General features: G+C 37.6%; 1 protein-coding gene across 1 annotated transcript in view; it reads left to right on the top strand.

Annotated features, from left to right (window-relative positions):
* Nucleotides 1-759: 759 nt before the first annotated feature.
* The window catches only part of chrm3a (cholinergic receptor, muscarinic 3a), a 178,867-nt gene continuing 164,005 nt past the window's right edge, over nt 760-15,621 (top strand). The window contains exon 1 of the mRNA XM_053510583.1: nt 760-929. The gene's annotated coding sequence lies outside the window, so the exon portion shown is untranslated. The remainder of the gene's footprint in view (nt 930-15,621) is intronic.

The following is a 15,621-nucleotide window of genomic DNA, read 5'->3' as shown; positions in this document are numbered from 1 at the left end:
GCAATTTGGGAAAGCCAGTTAGCCTATTCTGCATGTCTTGGACTGTTAAAGAAATCCAGAGTATCTGGAGGAACCCCCCCCCAAGCAGGGGCAAACATGAAAACTTAGTGCGGGACCCCAGGACAGGAATTGAACCTAGAACCTGGAGGTGCAAGGCGAAAGTGCTAACCACTACGCCACTGTGCCACCACCTATTTCAAATACAGGACATAATCTGAAAATGAGCAAACACAAACAAACCTAAAATATTACACACACACACGATGGAATATGTAATGCACTATACATTATTCAATTAACACAGCCTAGAAGGTAAAGAATACCTGAAATGCCGGTTGGTTAGTGGTCGAATGTGTAACATAGAATAAGACTCGAGTGCAGAGGCTGGTGTGTGACTTGAGACACGACCCGCATGCACTAACCTGATTGGTTGAGGAGTTTATGACGCACCAGCAGATGGCAATCCAGTCATTTGAGAGGTTTCCCGCGCACACCGAGCTGTTCTTCTAATTACTGTACACCGCCGAAGGAAATGGACTTTGTTAAAATCGGGGTTCCTTTTTTATTATTATTATTATTATTGCAATAGATTTCTCTGTGTTAGTCCAATGGTTTAGTGTTCATTTGCGGATGGAGAGATTTTGATCTAATCTGTGTTACTCAATGAGATATTTGGTCTCGTGCGCGCGGGTGCGCATTCCATCGGTAGGTTAATTAGTGTCCTGGAGAGAGTGCGCGTGCGAGCGCGCCGTGCACGGCTCTCCAGATGGGAGCGCGCATTTAACGGTTTTTAGCCTGTGTGGTGGAGCGTCTCCGGGACCGACTGAACGACTTGTGTGTTTGTGTGTGTGTGTGTGTTAAACGTCGTGACTCTCTTTTCTCCCCCCCACCTCTTTCTCCCTGGAACTCTTCGCGTCTAGCTCGTAAAGGTAAGTCATAATACTCGTTATTCAATCACAATTATTAGACTCGGTTAAACGAATGTTTTTATTAGAGGGAATGTTTTCAAACTTTATCTCTGGAAAATGTAAAACAAATTACACATTGATGTAAATATGCTTTAGGTAACGGTGTGTTATTTAGTAAATAAAAATAAACATATACAGAATGTGTGTTTGTGTCACTTTGGTAACATTATGTGCGGGTCTCGCGCGTGGATCGCGCGCGCCGCTGTGACACGCGCCTGCAGTACAAATAATAATATTACGAACAAGAAAATGACGCTTAAAGTGCGCGTGCGTTTTCTGACTGGCGTGACATGATGTTGCCATGATGTGGATGCGCGCGCGCGCGCGTTCCTGTGGCGCGAGGCACCTGCGCGTGACTGATTAAGAACAAACCAAAAAAAAAAAATATATATATATATATATATATATACAAAACTTGACATTTTACACATATTTTACCCTGAATAACACACAAGAATCTGTCTTTATGGTTTTACATTTTTTTTAATATAACTACTTTTTCCCTATTTGGTCTATTTCTAAAACCCAGCTTTAGGGGCTGCACAATATGTCGATTGTTGATCATTACCGAAATCTTATCAGTGTTAATAAATTAGGTGTTGTGTGGGTATTGTTTCAGATATGTGGGTTAAAATTGGATTAAAAGATCTGGTGTTTTGATATATGCATCCACTGTTTTAGGATTTTTTTTGTTGGATTTGTTGGTCTGTTTAAAATAAATGTGTATGACACACACACACACACACACACATGCTTTGAGCGGTAAAAGAGAAGGAAACACCTGGTGATGGATATTGACTTATCCTCAGGCAGATTGTTACAGTAGAAACAGAGAAGGAGAAACAGTCAGACAGTGAGAGAGAAAGACAGGAAGTGAGTAGGACAGAAAGACTGGGAGTGGGTTACAGAGAGACAGAAGGTGAGAAGCAGACAGACAGGGAGAAAGAAAGACAGGAAGTAAGTAAGAGAGAAAGACTGGGAGTGAGTTAGAGACAGTGGGGGAAGACAGAAATTAAGTAGCAGATAGACAGACAGGGAAAGACAAAGACAGAATATAATAAGAGAGAAAGACAGGGAGTGAGTTACAAACAGTGAGAGACAGACAGGAGGTTAGTAAGAGAGAAAGATAGGAATGGAGTTACAGACAGTGAGAAAGAGGCAGGAAGTGAGTAGCAGACACATGGAGAGAGAAGGACAGGAAGTGAGTAAGAGAAATTGATGGGGAGTTACAGACAGCAAGAGGGACAGGAAGTGTTTAATAGAGGAAGACAGGAAATAAGATGGTGTGAGGGAGAAAGACAGAAAGTAAGTAACAGACAGACAGTGGGAGAGTCTCTCAGACTGCTTTTATATTGGTGTTGTGTGGTCTGTTTAAAAGAATATGTATGACACACACACACACACACACACACACACACACACACACATACTTTGGGTGATAAAAGATGAGACACCTGGTGATGACTTATCCTCTGGCAGATGGTTAGAAAGATGGGGAGTGAAAAACAGACAGTGAGAGAGAAAAACAGGAAGAGAGTGATAGTAAGGAAGAAAAATAGGAAGTGAGTATCAGACAGCAGGAGAGAGAAAGACAGAAAGTGAGTAACATACTGTATAGACAGTGGGAGAGAGACAGGAATTAAGTGACAGCCAGACAGTGAAAAAGAGAAAGCCAGGAAGTGAGACACAGATGGTAAAAGACAATGACAGGAAGTAAGAGACAGATAGTAAGAGAAAATGACGGGAAGTGAGAGACAGATAGTAAGGGAAATGCCAGGAAGTGAGAGACAGATAGTAAGGGAAATGCCAGGAAGTAAGAGACAGATAGTAAGGGAAATGCCAGGAAGTGAGAGACAGACAGTGGAAGAAAAAGTGGGAGAAAAAGACAGTAAGTGAGAGACGAGACAGTGGGAGAGAAAGAAAATGAGTGACAGGCAGATAGTGGGAGAAAAAGACAGGAATTCAGTGACAGACAGTAAGGGCGAAAGTCAGGAAGTGAGTGACACAATCAGTAAGGGAGAAGGACATGAAGTGAGAGACAGAAAGACAGTGGGAGTGAAGGACAGGAAGTGAGAGACAGAAAGACAGTGAGAGAGAAGGACAGGAAGTGAGAGACAAAAAGACAGTGGGAGAGAAGGACAGGAAGTGAGAGACAGAAAGACAGTGGGAGAAAAGGACAGAAAGTGAGAGACAGAAAGACAGTAGGAGAAAAAGACAGAAAGTGAGAGGCAGAAAGACAGTGGGAGAGAAGGAAAGGAGGTAAGAGACAGAAAGACAGTGGGAGAAAAAGACAGGAAGTGAGGGACAGAAAGACAGTGGGAGAGAAGGACAGGAAGTGAGAGACAGACAGACAGTAAGAAAAAAAAAAGAAACAAAAGAACGAAATGACTTGAAGTTAGAAATGGATTTCATTATAGAGGTCCAGGACCAATCATTCCCTTTATCTCACTCTTCCCTTGTTTTTCCCCTCTTTCTTTCCCTTTACCTGCCTCCTGTTGTTTGATCATGTTCCCTGTCCACTACATACCTGTAGTGCACTATTTAATGTTCATCCATTTTGCTCATCAACGTTCTCAGTGGAGGAATGACGTTCCCTTTATGCTTTATAACTCGGAGTGTTTTATTACCCAGAGTGCATCATAAATCTGGTAAACCACCAGTGAACACTACTTCCACAATGAGTACACCGTGCAACGCAGTTTGTCTTGGCTGTACATTTTATTGACCGCTAGAAGAGTTCTGCTTTAAAATTATCACACCCTGTCAAAGACGAAACAAAATTTTACTGATTGACTATTTAAAACACACACACAATCTTGTATCTCACATCTCGTCTCTCATCACATCTCCTATTTGATCTATCAGTCGTACATTTCACATCATCTTTCCACATCTTATATCACCTTATGTTTCATTTTATATCACCTCTTATCATATATTGTATTCTCATCTCATGTCAAATCTTGCATCTTAAATCCAATCTCACCACACCTCATCTCACATCTCATAACACATCTAAATCTGATGTCCTCACACATTTCATACTTCATATTTCATCTTGTATCTCAAATTCCATTGCATCTCATATTTAATCTCTTATCACATCTCTAATCTCATCTCACATCACATCCTACATCTCATTTTCTTAAGTTTATTTCATTTAATCTTTTATCTCGCATTCCGTATCACGTCACATTTATATTCATCTCTTTGTTTGTCTAATCTCACTTATCTCTCCACATTCCATATCTCATCTTATGCTTAATTTGATTTTGTATCTCATGTCACAATTTATTTAATCTCATATAACATACAGTACAGTATTATCTCATATCATATTTCTTCTCATCTTATATCCTATTTAATCAATAATATCCAATCTCATAAAAAAATCTAATTTCATATCATTTAGCTAATCTAGTAGTTTAAACCTCACCTTTTCTCTCATCTTTATATCTAATCTCTTGCTATACATTAATCCCATCACATTTCATCCTACAGTATATTGAATGTCATTTCTAATCTCATCCAATCTTATATTTTATGTCGAATATCATATTGTATCTAGGCTTGTTTTAATATCTAAGCTTGTCTATATGTCATTAGATATGACATGTTAACTTATCTAATTATTATTTATATCTCATCTCATTATCCTCACATACCAATTTAAAACTTATACATATTCTCATATTATGTCATTTTGTGAAGTTATTAAAAAAAACTAATACACTTGAATAACAAATGAACTTAATTTGTGTGTACATTGGTTTAAAGCGCTGAATAAAATCAACCATTAATTTTAGTTCAGGATCGGATCTAGCTCACTGCAGATAACACACATACTGACACATAACCACTGCACTATCCTATCTTGTGTTTAAATCTTGGAGTTAGAGTTCCCATCAGCACCAGCATGAGACTGTATGTTATGTTAATAGTTTGCATGAATAATACTAAGATTGACCATGGTCACTCTACAAAACCCAATATAGTAATTAAAAAGTTTTATATAAGGAATAAAAAATGTTTTGATAAAAAAACTTATTGTAATATGTTTAGGAAATTATATGTAATACAGTCTTTCAAATCTGATCAGCTCCACATTCTCTTTTTTAGATGTAGAGTAGATGTAAAGCACACAATGCAAGTGCGCACAATTATTTACATGTAGGATAGTGTGAGAAATTTCTTCCCTCCTGTCACAATAACTAAATAAATAAATGGTGTTCATTCTCTTACCTTTCCACAGTGTTTATTACATATCCAAAATGCAACAGGTTATTACTTACTGCAAAAAGCCTAGTCACTGCAGCAGGTAGGACTTAAATAAAGAGGTTGAAAAGATGGCCAGAAATGCTACCATGATACATTTGTCTATATTTATTGATATTAATAATCACAGTATATCCTTAAGCAATATCCCACAAGACCTTTTTTTTTTTTATTTAACCGATTATTTTGTTCTGCCAACACGCATCCTTCCGTGACTGGTGACAGGGCTAAAATTGTTTTAAATTTTAACAGGTGCCATATAGCCAAATGGTGAGGTGAATAAACCATGGATGTGGTGGACAGTCCTGTAAAACTCATTTAACTTACGGGTTTCGGGGTTGAATCCCAAATGGAGTAAATGAAAAGCTAGATGGCTGGTTTAATCTCTTTGTTCCACACACCTAGTAGTGCCTTTAATCAGGGCGGGAATTGAAGAGCGATTTGGGATTCAGCCTTGTTTTAGAAGCTAGTTAGCTTTGTAGCTGTAAATCAACATATATTTTAGAGGCGATTCAAAATGATTTAAAGTTTTCTTTACCTGTAGCTCAAACAATGCTTTAGGAGTAGGAAGTGGACGTGTACTTTGACACGCAAGACAATTTTTGTCATATTGTTTATGTATTTGGATCCGGCTATATCATAAGGACAGGGAAAATCCGCAATGACTTACTTTTTAGCGCTTCTAATGAGCCCAGTGTCCCTGTTTGCGAAATAAAGGTGCTCCATGTACTATAAAAAAACAAAAAAACACTACGAGCAGAATAATGATCGTGTTTTTAATTAGTTTCCCTGCTTTGGTTTTTCATGAATAAGGGGGAAAAAAAAACATTTTTTACCAGTATACCATGTTATCAGAAATGCGCAGACACATTGTAATAGTTCTTAATTGCCCAATTAATTTAACACCATTAATGAAACTTCAAGTGTGTTTTACATTAACCAAACATAAATGTTTGGAAATAAAGGGAGGCATGTTTGCAAGTAAGGGAACTACAGAGAATGCACTGTTGACAGATGATTGATTAAGTAGGAGAGTCAATGCAGGCTATAATGCTTAACCAACTTGTGGTACGTTTTGAAAAAAAAAAAGGTATAGAAATGTCCAGTCATAATTAAAATGCTGCTGAAATCAGAATTTGGTGTTTGAGAGATTTATGTCTGTTCTTTAGTGATTTGGACATAAAAATCAAAATAACTGATTTAATTGAATACAAAAAAAAAACAAAAATAATTGATTCTTTATGCCTGTGTAATAATTGATTTTCAAATTATATTCTATGTACAACCATATCCCGCCCCCAGAGGAGAATCTTGCTCTACACTAGTATTCTGACTTCAAACTGCCTCTTTAACCTTTGTGAGATGTATACACAGTGGAACACTTGGGTATAAATTTAGTACAGAAAGCAAAACGGGAAAACCGATGTGATGTGTTGTTATAGCAGACTAATCTTAGCAACTCTGCATCATCACACCACCCCATTGTGGATCGTTTTCCTGTAACACTGCTTTCATTCCTGAGTCAATATGATGCGATAGTAGTGAGAAGAAGAGGAGTTAACATTGTGATAACAGAGCAAACACTATTTATTAAAAATGGTTATTATTAAGTTAAGTTAAGCTGTTAATAAATTTATTAAGTCTTTATTTTCACTAATCAGTTTTTTTAGAACTGACATTTCCTCACACACATTTCTTTTTTTGTGTGTGTTTGTCTCACTCATTAGGCATCACCAGGCTGGATCGATTTGTAAATTAGGGACTAGTGGAGCCTTATATCAGAATTCATTCATGAGAACAACATCTGTTTTGAATCAAGCTCCCTGATAATAACTGGATATAATGCTCGTTAAAAGGGAACGATTGTGATTCTGTTTTCAGAATTTTTTTGGTAAGACTGAGAACAGTTGCAGTGACCAGAATGATTTTACCAATGTGTTTAAAATGACAGGCATTAAAAAAAGATTTGTTTACCTAATTCCCTATGATTGCAAGATGCTTGCAAAAGCAAGCATCACTTTCTATACAGTACATCATGTCCTTTTATATCCTAGGATCACATCCATATACTCACTGTCCCTAGTCACACTACAGTGTAACAATACAATTTTTGGGGTTTATCGCTTGTTTTTGCTGATTCTCCAACCAACGGCTCTTCGAAGTGTCCCCAGAGTACAGCTTAAAAATTTTAAACACCCAACCAACACATCCATATACATAACATAAAGTTAGACAAAGTCCTCTTTTTTAACATTTGTAACAGGTTTTACTAGGACAGCATTTTGGATGATTTCAGAGCATGTCTGTGGGAATTGATGCCCTTTCCATTACAGCAGCATTTGTTAGGTTGGGCACTGATGTAGGACAAGAAGGCACTGACTTGTTTGCAAACAAACATTCCAGTTTATCCCAAAGGTGTTCAGTGGTGTTGGCCAGGACACTCGAGCACCTTCACACTAAACTCATAAACCATGTCAGTTTGGCACTCGATTCAGATCGATATCTGGTGACTGATCGCTTCGAAGTCTAGTGCTGGTCCTTAGTTCTTTAGACCACAATCTTCGGGTTCTGTGCAGCTGCTGGGCCATGGAAACATTTTTCATCAAGGTCTTGATACATAGTAAGTGATGCAACAAAGTAGAGCCGATTTTTAATTTTTTTTACTACAGCACTTCACGAGTTTGCCAGGTCTACCGCTTCATGCCTGAGTTGATGTTCTTCTTGGTGCTTTTACAGTCAGGATTTCCCACACATAGAGTTCACTTAGGTGGGCCGCCTAAGTATATTGACAGCCAACCCAGTATATTTGCCTCGATAAATAGATTGATTAATTTTGTAGTCAAATATGGCGATACATGAATCGCCACACAAAAGAATTGTGATGCATAACTGAATCAGTCCCCTCCCCCTAACTCTAATGACTTGTTGCAGTTACGGCATCCTACAACAGTGGAATGTCTACTGCATATGCTTGTCTATACAGACAGCATGACTACAGGACTTGATTTTAGAACAGATGTGGCTGAAGAGCACCCGAGAACTTGGGAGGGGTGTTCGCATATTTTTGGCCATATTGTCTATTTATCTTATAAGAACATGCACATTAAGAAAAACATTTCTGTTTTAAAAGAGCAATCAACAGCAAGAAAGGCCTCTCCATTAGTTGTGAATGCTATTACTGTAGTCAGATAATTAATATTAATTAATGTTGGGGAGAAGTATGAAAATGGTTAATGGCGAACAATCTCTAAAGATTACGTAGGCATGACTTTGAGTGCAAACATCTCTAGAGATGTGTTTCCTAGACATTTATGAATAATGCATGACTACACGAAAACGATAAGAAGTAGGACGTTTAGAGGATGTTTCTCGTGCGTGTACGTGTGTATTTGGCAAGGATTTAAAAAGCATCAAATTTTCCTTTCAACTTTTACACAGTGCATTTTTAACAAATCACAATTAGCTGTGAGAAAATTTTAAAAGAGTTTTTTTTTATACTGTATGTCAACTTAGTTAAATGTATATCAATCAATACTTACTTTTGTATACTTTTGTGTGTGTGTGTGTGTGTGTGTGATGCATTGGTATGCAGTGTCTGGAAGAACATCCTCCTTAATGATAGAACAGGATTTGGCTCTAGTCCAGCAGGTCAGTGTTTGCGTCCCTTTTTCGTCCTTGTTGGTTTGATGAAGAGAGAGTCTGATTGGATGACTTCCAGAGACGCATCACTGGCTTTGCTTCTCTTGTATTGTTATAGACACAATTCAGACAGTCGCAACCCGTGTGGAGGCACGCATGACAAGGTTACATTAAGTTGAATGTTTAAAAAAAAAAGAAAAAAAAAAATCCCACCCCTCTCTTTGACCAAGCATTGAGAAACATACTTACATGTGACTGGAGCAGAATTTGCTTATGGAACTGATCTGTTTTCTAAATCCTCAAGGAGTGGAATCTAAGTCTTGTTTTGGTTGCATTTCAGTGCCAGTGTGTCTGCAGTCGGAATTAACAGATCATTGCAGCCAGAGGAAATATACCTCAGAGAGGACTAGCAGTATATATGATACAGAGAAGCAACATATTGTCAACTCAACATATTTTTAGAGGATGCTTGTGTGACAGCTGCTCTGTTCTCACCAATCCAAAATGCACTCGAGTATAATCAGTGTGCAGGAAACAGAACAGCTGCAGTGAGCTTTGGCATCATCTCTACATGTCTCAGCGGTATTGCCGATGATCATGATGGATTACGCTGGCTAACACATTGCTCCAAAATCTCACCCAGGTTCCAGATTTGCATGTGGTCATGCACAGTCATGCTAAAAGAAACCACACCCATTATAAAAGTTAAATCACGACCTTCAGATTAATTTACCTTGCACCGATTTCTTCTCTTTTTTTCTTCTTAACCTTTGCCTTCTGTAACGCTTTTCGCAATGCACAAAGTTGATTGTGCTTGAATGGCAGCGCGCCTGCGCTAGCTGATCGCTGCAGCCTCGGCGAGGACGGAAAAATCTCTGCTAATCGACGCAGTTAATTATTTCCTTCCCAACCTTTTAATGAGGCAATCCTCACGAATCCTACAGCGTAGGAGTAAACACGTTGCACTTTCATGCAAGCTAAACATAGATCGTCTTGCCATTGTTGTCTGGTTCTCTTGATTATCTCCAAGGAGGGTTTCGCACTAAGATATTTCATTGACCTTTCACTAATTATATCCTTCCTCTGCTTCATTTTCACACGTGTCCTGGCTAGCAGCGTAATTGTGGATCGGACGTGTCAGAGAGCAGACAGACAATGCTAATTTGACCGACATAATTTACCTCATCATTTGTCTGAATTATTCTTTGTCTTGCGACAGATTCAACCATAATATAACACACACACACACACCACACAATGATATGTTGCTGTGATTTCCAGTGATGTTTACGCCGATTGTACTTCATCCCCAGACCTGTCAACTTTTAAACATGGTGTGTAGGAGCTTTACAAAAACATTGCAGTATACTAGTATGAGTTATCACTTGAAAATACCCTGAAGGAGGGAACTTTTTCTCCCTGAGACAACAGCAATGAGCCCAACATACAAATAAGAGGTATGTCTTTTTCTGCCAATAAAACAAGACATTTGCTTGTAATTTTAGCAAAATTTCATGAGAAATTAGCTTATCTTGTCTTTTCTCTGTTGTAATTTTATTTTAAGACATTACAGCTAGGTTTGGCTAAAATAAAAAATTTTTTACTTGCTGTCACTTGTAGTCATTTTTTGCAGTGTAGCAATACAAACAACATGTGAGAATTCTAGCTACGTGAAAGACAACCCACAACACCCAATTTGTGAAAAGGAATTTTATCTGAACTATTATTTGTTTTTTGGTTAATGCTATTTACATAACTAAATTAGTTTTTTGATAATAGTTATAGTTCTTGTCTGCAAGCTATGATGTATTACTAAGCCCTCTTGTACTGTACTCTCCCTTTTTTTTCTAATACATAAGTGACTAGAACTATGACTAGATGTGTCTGCGGCTGAACTTTGAGATGAAGTAATGACTTTTTTTCAAGGTTGATTTATTTATTTATTTATTTATTTATTTATAATATAAGGGTGTTTAAAATTTCAATTTCTAAGTTGCATATCTTCCCTTCCCGTGAGCCAATTGCGATGAAACAAAGCCTATATGTTACCTCAAACTCGGCCAAATACACCTGCGAAAAACCCCCGTAAAGATCCATTTAGCAGTAGTTTCTATGTGATTTGTACAGACAAACTGAATGTGTTTTATTACTCATATTGTGTCCCTCCCCAAATAATTTTTTATAGAAATATCTTTAATGTACAGACACAACTTTAAAGTTGTATTATATGTACAGATAATTAAAACAAAAGAAACACTCCTTCACACACACCCTCATTTCTGCATTATATTTACTTTTCATGCTCAATGGCTAATCAATTTATAGTTTATGATGTACCGTATATCATACTAACATTTATCATTATTATGTAAAATTTGTTTCGGAAGCGTGATTGTACAAACAAGTAAATCAAAGCTGGTATCTAAATTTTGTGGCACTTAAACCCTGACTGTTTTTTTTTTCTCTTTTGTCAAGTTTAAGGCTAAATGTTGATAAGGAACTATGTAAAGTTGGTGAAAGAATTAAACTTTTTCATTCATATTGCTTAACCTTGTTATCTATTAGAGCACAGGAATCTGCAGGGAGCCCTAGATACGATATTATTACAATACCTAGGCACGATTTAATTTCTATTGTTTTTGTTAAAAAAAAAAAAAAATCAGTATCATCTTAAATGCAAACATAAAGCATACAAATTAATTATTATCTTTTTTTTTATCAATTGAAAAGTCAGTGTTGCGATAAACAAATGCCATAGAAAAAAACTGTGGTATCTCACCGGATCAATTTTTGCCTCCATCTTTATTAACTATTAATCTGTTTATAGGTAGAGTTAATATTTAATTTTTCGAATTATTGATTTAGAGATATGATATATTATACTTTCCAACCAAAACACCTTTTGTAATTTAAACAACTCCAAAAGCAATTAAGTCTCTGAACAGAACAAAGCTCTATTAGAATTTTGAGCAGCCGTGTAAACTTCAGCAGTTTGACAGGATTCAACAGGACTCCACAGACTTGGGTTTATCAGACCGTCCTGTCAGTCAGACAGACTGAACTCATAGAGAGAGAGGTGAGACCTGCCATCTTAAAACCGGGTGAAATGGTAAAAAAAAAACTCGCTCCTAAGATTGATGTCAGCTCAAATAAACGCTTGACGCGTCCATCAAAAAACGCCACTCGCTTTGAAGTACTAATGTTAAGAATATTGTGGTATATTTTCTAAAACTGATTATCGACACGCTCCATCACCGTACAGCAGGATCCCTGAGCCTGCAGCGTCAATTTCATTAAAAATTCATTCGGACAAGGGTGGTCGAGGCTGAAACCAGTCGAGTCTGCTTCTCGACAGATCTCTCTCAGTTCAGCCTGCAGCGAGACATTTATTCAAGTAATTTGGAGTAAGCTGGAGATGTTAGACATCTAAGAAAGTGCTGCTGTTTATTTGGATTTCACAATTTACTTCACATACAAAGTGTTTATTAAATATTTCCATTAATGTTTAGTTAACTTTAACTTTAAGCGTGTCAAGAAAGAAGATTACATTGTAAGATCTTTAGTGCTATATTACTTACAATACTTTTTTGGAGTAGAAATTGCATCTTGTCACAGACAGTTAGGGAAAAAATTGTATCTTTCTAATTTTACAGCTGAGCAGTTTATTATATTCAAGCACTCTGAAGAGCTTTTTTTTTTATTTTTGCTTTATTTGCTGTTTAATGAAGCCTACAAACAAGACTTTTTAGTAATCATGTTTTTATTTTATCCCGACATCTTTTATACACTGTTAAAGACTTAATGTAAGCTGATGCAATCATATAATGCTAATATTAAATCTAAAACATCATACACTGTATTTATTCCGAATAACAGAATTTTTATAGGCTTTTAGAATTGGCTATAAATATGGTCAAAACTAAGAATTAACCCCCGAGAGTGAGAAAACTGCATTTTATTTTTGTACTTATTTATTATAAATAAAAAAGTACACTAGTTAGGCAAACAAAAACTTGTGCAAACTAATACTTTGTTGGCTTATTGCCTTTAGCTTTAATTATGGCACACATTCGTCAACCTTATGCCTTAACCTTAACCTCAGGTCGTTAGCTGACCTCATTTTATTGCCACATAACATTGCTGAGCCTACTGTAGACCTGACATTATTAGTCAATCTGGACTCATTAGACCATGTGACCTTAATATAATGTAAGATAATATGATTTGATATAGTATATGAAATATACGTTTAAAATATTGCAGTATACTGTATTCACTCTCCAGCTGCTTTATTACGTAAACCTGTTCAACTGTGTTTATCTCAGATGTCTAATATCACAGATATCAGCAAATCACATGGCAGCAACTCGGTGGGCCCCTTGGTACCAAGCCTACCTGAGTGTTGGTGCTGGCCATGCCCATGTCTTTAAGGTTTTGAGTGTGGATTGGTCAGGTTTTGCATGGCAATTGGTGAAGGTTTTTGAATGTTGATTGGTCAGACCATGTACATAAAATTAATAGGGATGCACTGACTGTAACATTCTGGCTAATACTAATGTTTAAAATAATAGTTTGACAAAAAGTGTAATCCAATGTCCATGTTTATATACTATATATACATACAAGGGTTAGACAATGAAACTGAAACGCCTGGTTTTAGCCACAATAATTCATTAGTATGGTGTAGGGCCACCTTTTGCGGCCAATACAGCATCCATTAGTCTTGGGAATGACAGATACAAGTCCTACACAGTGGCCAGGGGGATTTTGAGCCATTCTTTTTGCAGAATAGTGGATTACGTGACTAGCTCCTCCAAAACACCCCAAAGTGGCTCAATAATATTAAGATCTGGTGACTGTGCAGGCCATGGGAGATGTTCAACTTCACTTTCATGTTCATCAAACCACTCTGTCACCAGTCTTGCTATGTGTGTCGCTGCATTATCATCCTGATACACGGCACCACCTTCAGTATACAATGTTTGAACCATTGGGTGCACATGGTCCTCCAGAATGGTTCGGTAGTCCTTGTCAGTGATGTGCCCATCTAGCACAAGTATTAGGCCTAGGCAATGCCAAGATATTGCAGCCCAAACCATCACTGATCCACCGGCATGCTTCACCCTGGGCATGCAACAGTCTGGGTGGTATACTTCTTTGGGACTTCTCCACACCATAACTCTCCTGGATGTGGGAAAAACAGTGAAGGTGGACTCATCAGAGAACAATACATTTCACATTGTCCACAGCGCAAGATTTTTGCTGCTGGCACTATTAAAACTGACGTTTGCCATTGACACGAGGGACCAAAGGGTTGGCTATAGCAGCCTGGCCATGTACTTTGACCCTGTGGACCCCAGTTTTGGTGGAAACAGGAGAGTTAAAGTGCACATTCAATTCTGCAGTGAGTTGGAAAGCTGTAGTCAGGGTTAGCATCCGGGCATCCCTTTCAGAGAGCTTCCTCTTGCGTCCACAGTTACTCCTGTTGAATGTGGTTCGTCCTTCTTGGTGGTATCCTGGCATTACCATGGATACTGTGGCTCTTGATACACCACAAAGACTTGCTGTATTGATCACGGATGCACCAGCGAGACATGCACAAACAATTTGTTCTCTTTTGAACTCTGCCACCTATGTCTGCAATATTTTAAGCAAAACTGTGCTATTACTCTGCTAATTAAACCTTCACACTCTGCTCTTACTGGTAGAGTGTGCAACCAGTGAAGATTGGCGACCAGGCCGGTAAAATTTAGCCATGAAACCTCCAACACTAAATTGGCCAGTGTTTCAGTTTCTTTGTCCAACCCCTATGTATATACACACTACCGCTCAAAAGCGCAAATTTCTTTGTTTTTGTTTACTGATTGGAATTTGAATTGTTCTCCAGCCCTGGTGCATTAGTAAGCCCCACCCACTTTCAACACGCACACAGGGCTGCAAGTAGAGCGGCGCGTGTGTGTGTGTGCGACAGGTCAAAGCGAAAAGGTTTCCTTACTGTGTGAGCATTGGCTGTAAGCCTTCTGTCACAATATATACACCAGGAAACAAAGAAATCCTTATTATAAAAATATCTGTAATGCTTTTAAGCTCTCACTCGCACAAATCCCATCATACAAATTTATAAAACAACAGATTTCTCTTTTAAAAGAAATTTAGTCTCAAATACAGCTACATACTCAATAAGAAAAATTTCAATACTTACATAGCCCATTAAAAGCCTGTTTGTGAAATCTGAATGATATAAAATACAAATGTGAAAGCTATTAGTAAAAATATAATGTTCTTGCTCGTGTTAGCATTTGCTGGAACATATCTTACAAACTGTACAGTACATTGCTGATTTTTTTCTGAGACAGTAAAATAATCTCACCCAGCTGTCATTTCCCAACACATCGACATTATGGGAAGTATTACAGCACAACATATTGGATCTCAGACCACAATTAACCAACCTCAGCTACAGCCTACAGGCTAATAGGCAGACACAAGGCTAAAAGGTAAATGTTGCCCGATACCTATGTACACTATGGTTGATAAGTTAACATAACTAATTACGATTTGTGTTTTTAGCTCTTTTTCTCTCGTATTACGTCTTTTTTTTAGTTTTCTGCTGCTTTTATAGTGAGTAGAGGAGATGTAGAGGAGCAGAACTGAAAAGCTTTGCTCTACTACTGAAGATTATGTGAGCAAGGCCACTGAAGAGGGTAGTCATATTTTATTTATGTTTTTCCTCTTTGTC

This window comes from Clarias gariepinus, chromosome 13 (genome assembly GCF_024256425.1).
Source record: "Clarias gariepinus isolate MV-2021 ecotype Netherlands chromosome 13, CGAR_prim_01v2, whole genome shotgun sequence".
NCBI classification, from domain to species: domain Eukaryota; kingdom Metazoa; phylum Chordata; class Actinopteri; order Siluriformes; family Clariidae; genus Clarias; species Clarias gariepinus.
The sequence above is the reverse complement of the archived record's forward strand: the minus strand, read 5'-3'. Positions and strand labels throughout refer to the sequence as shown.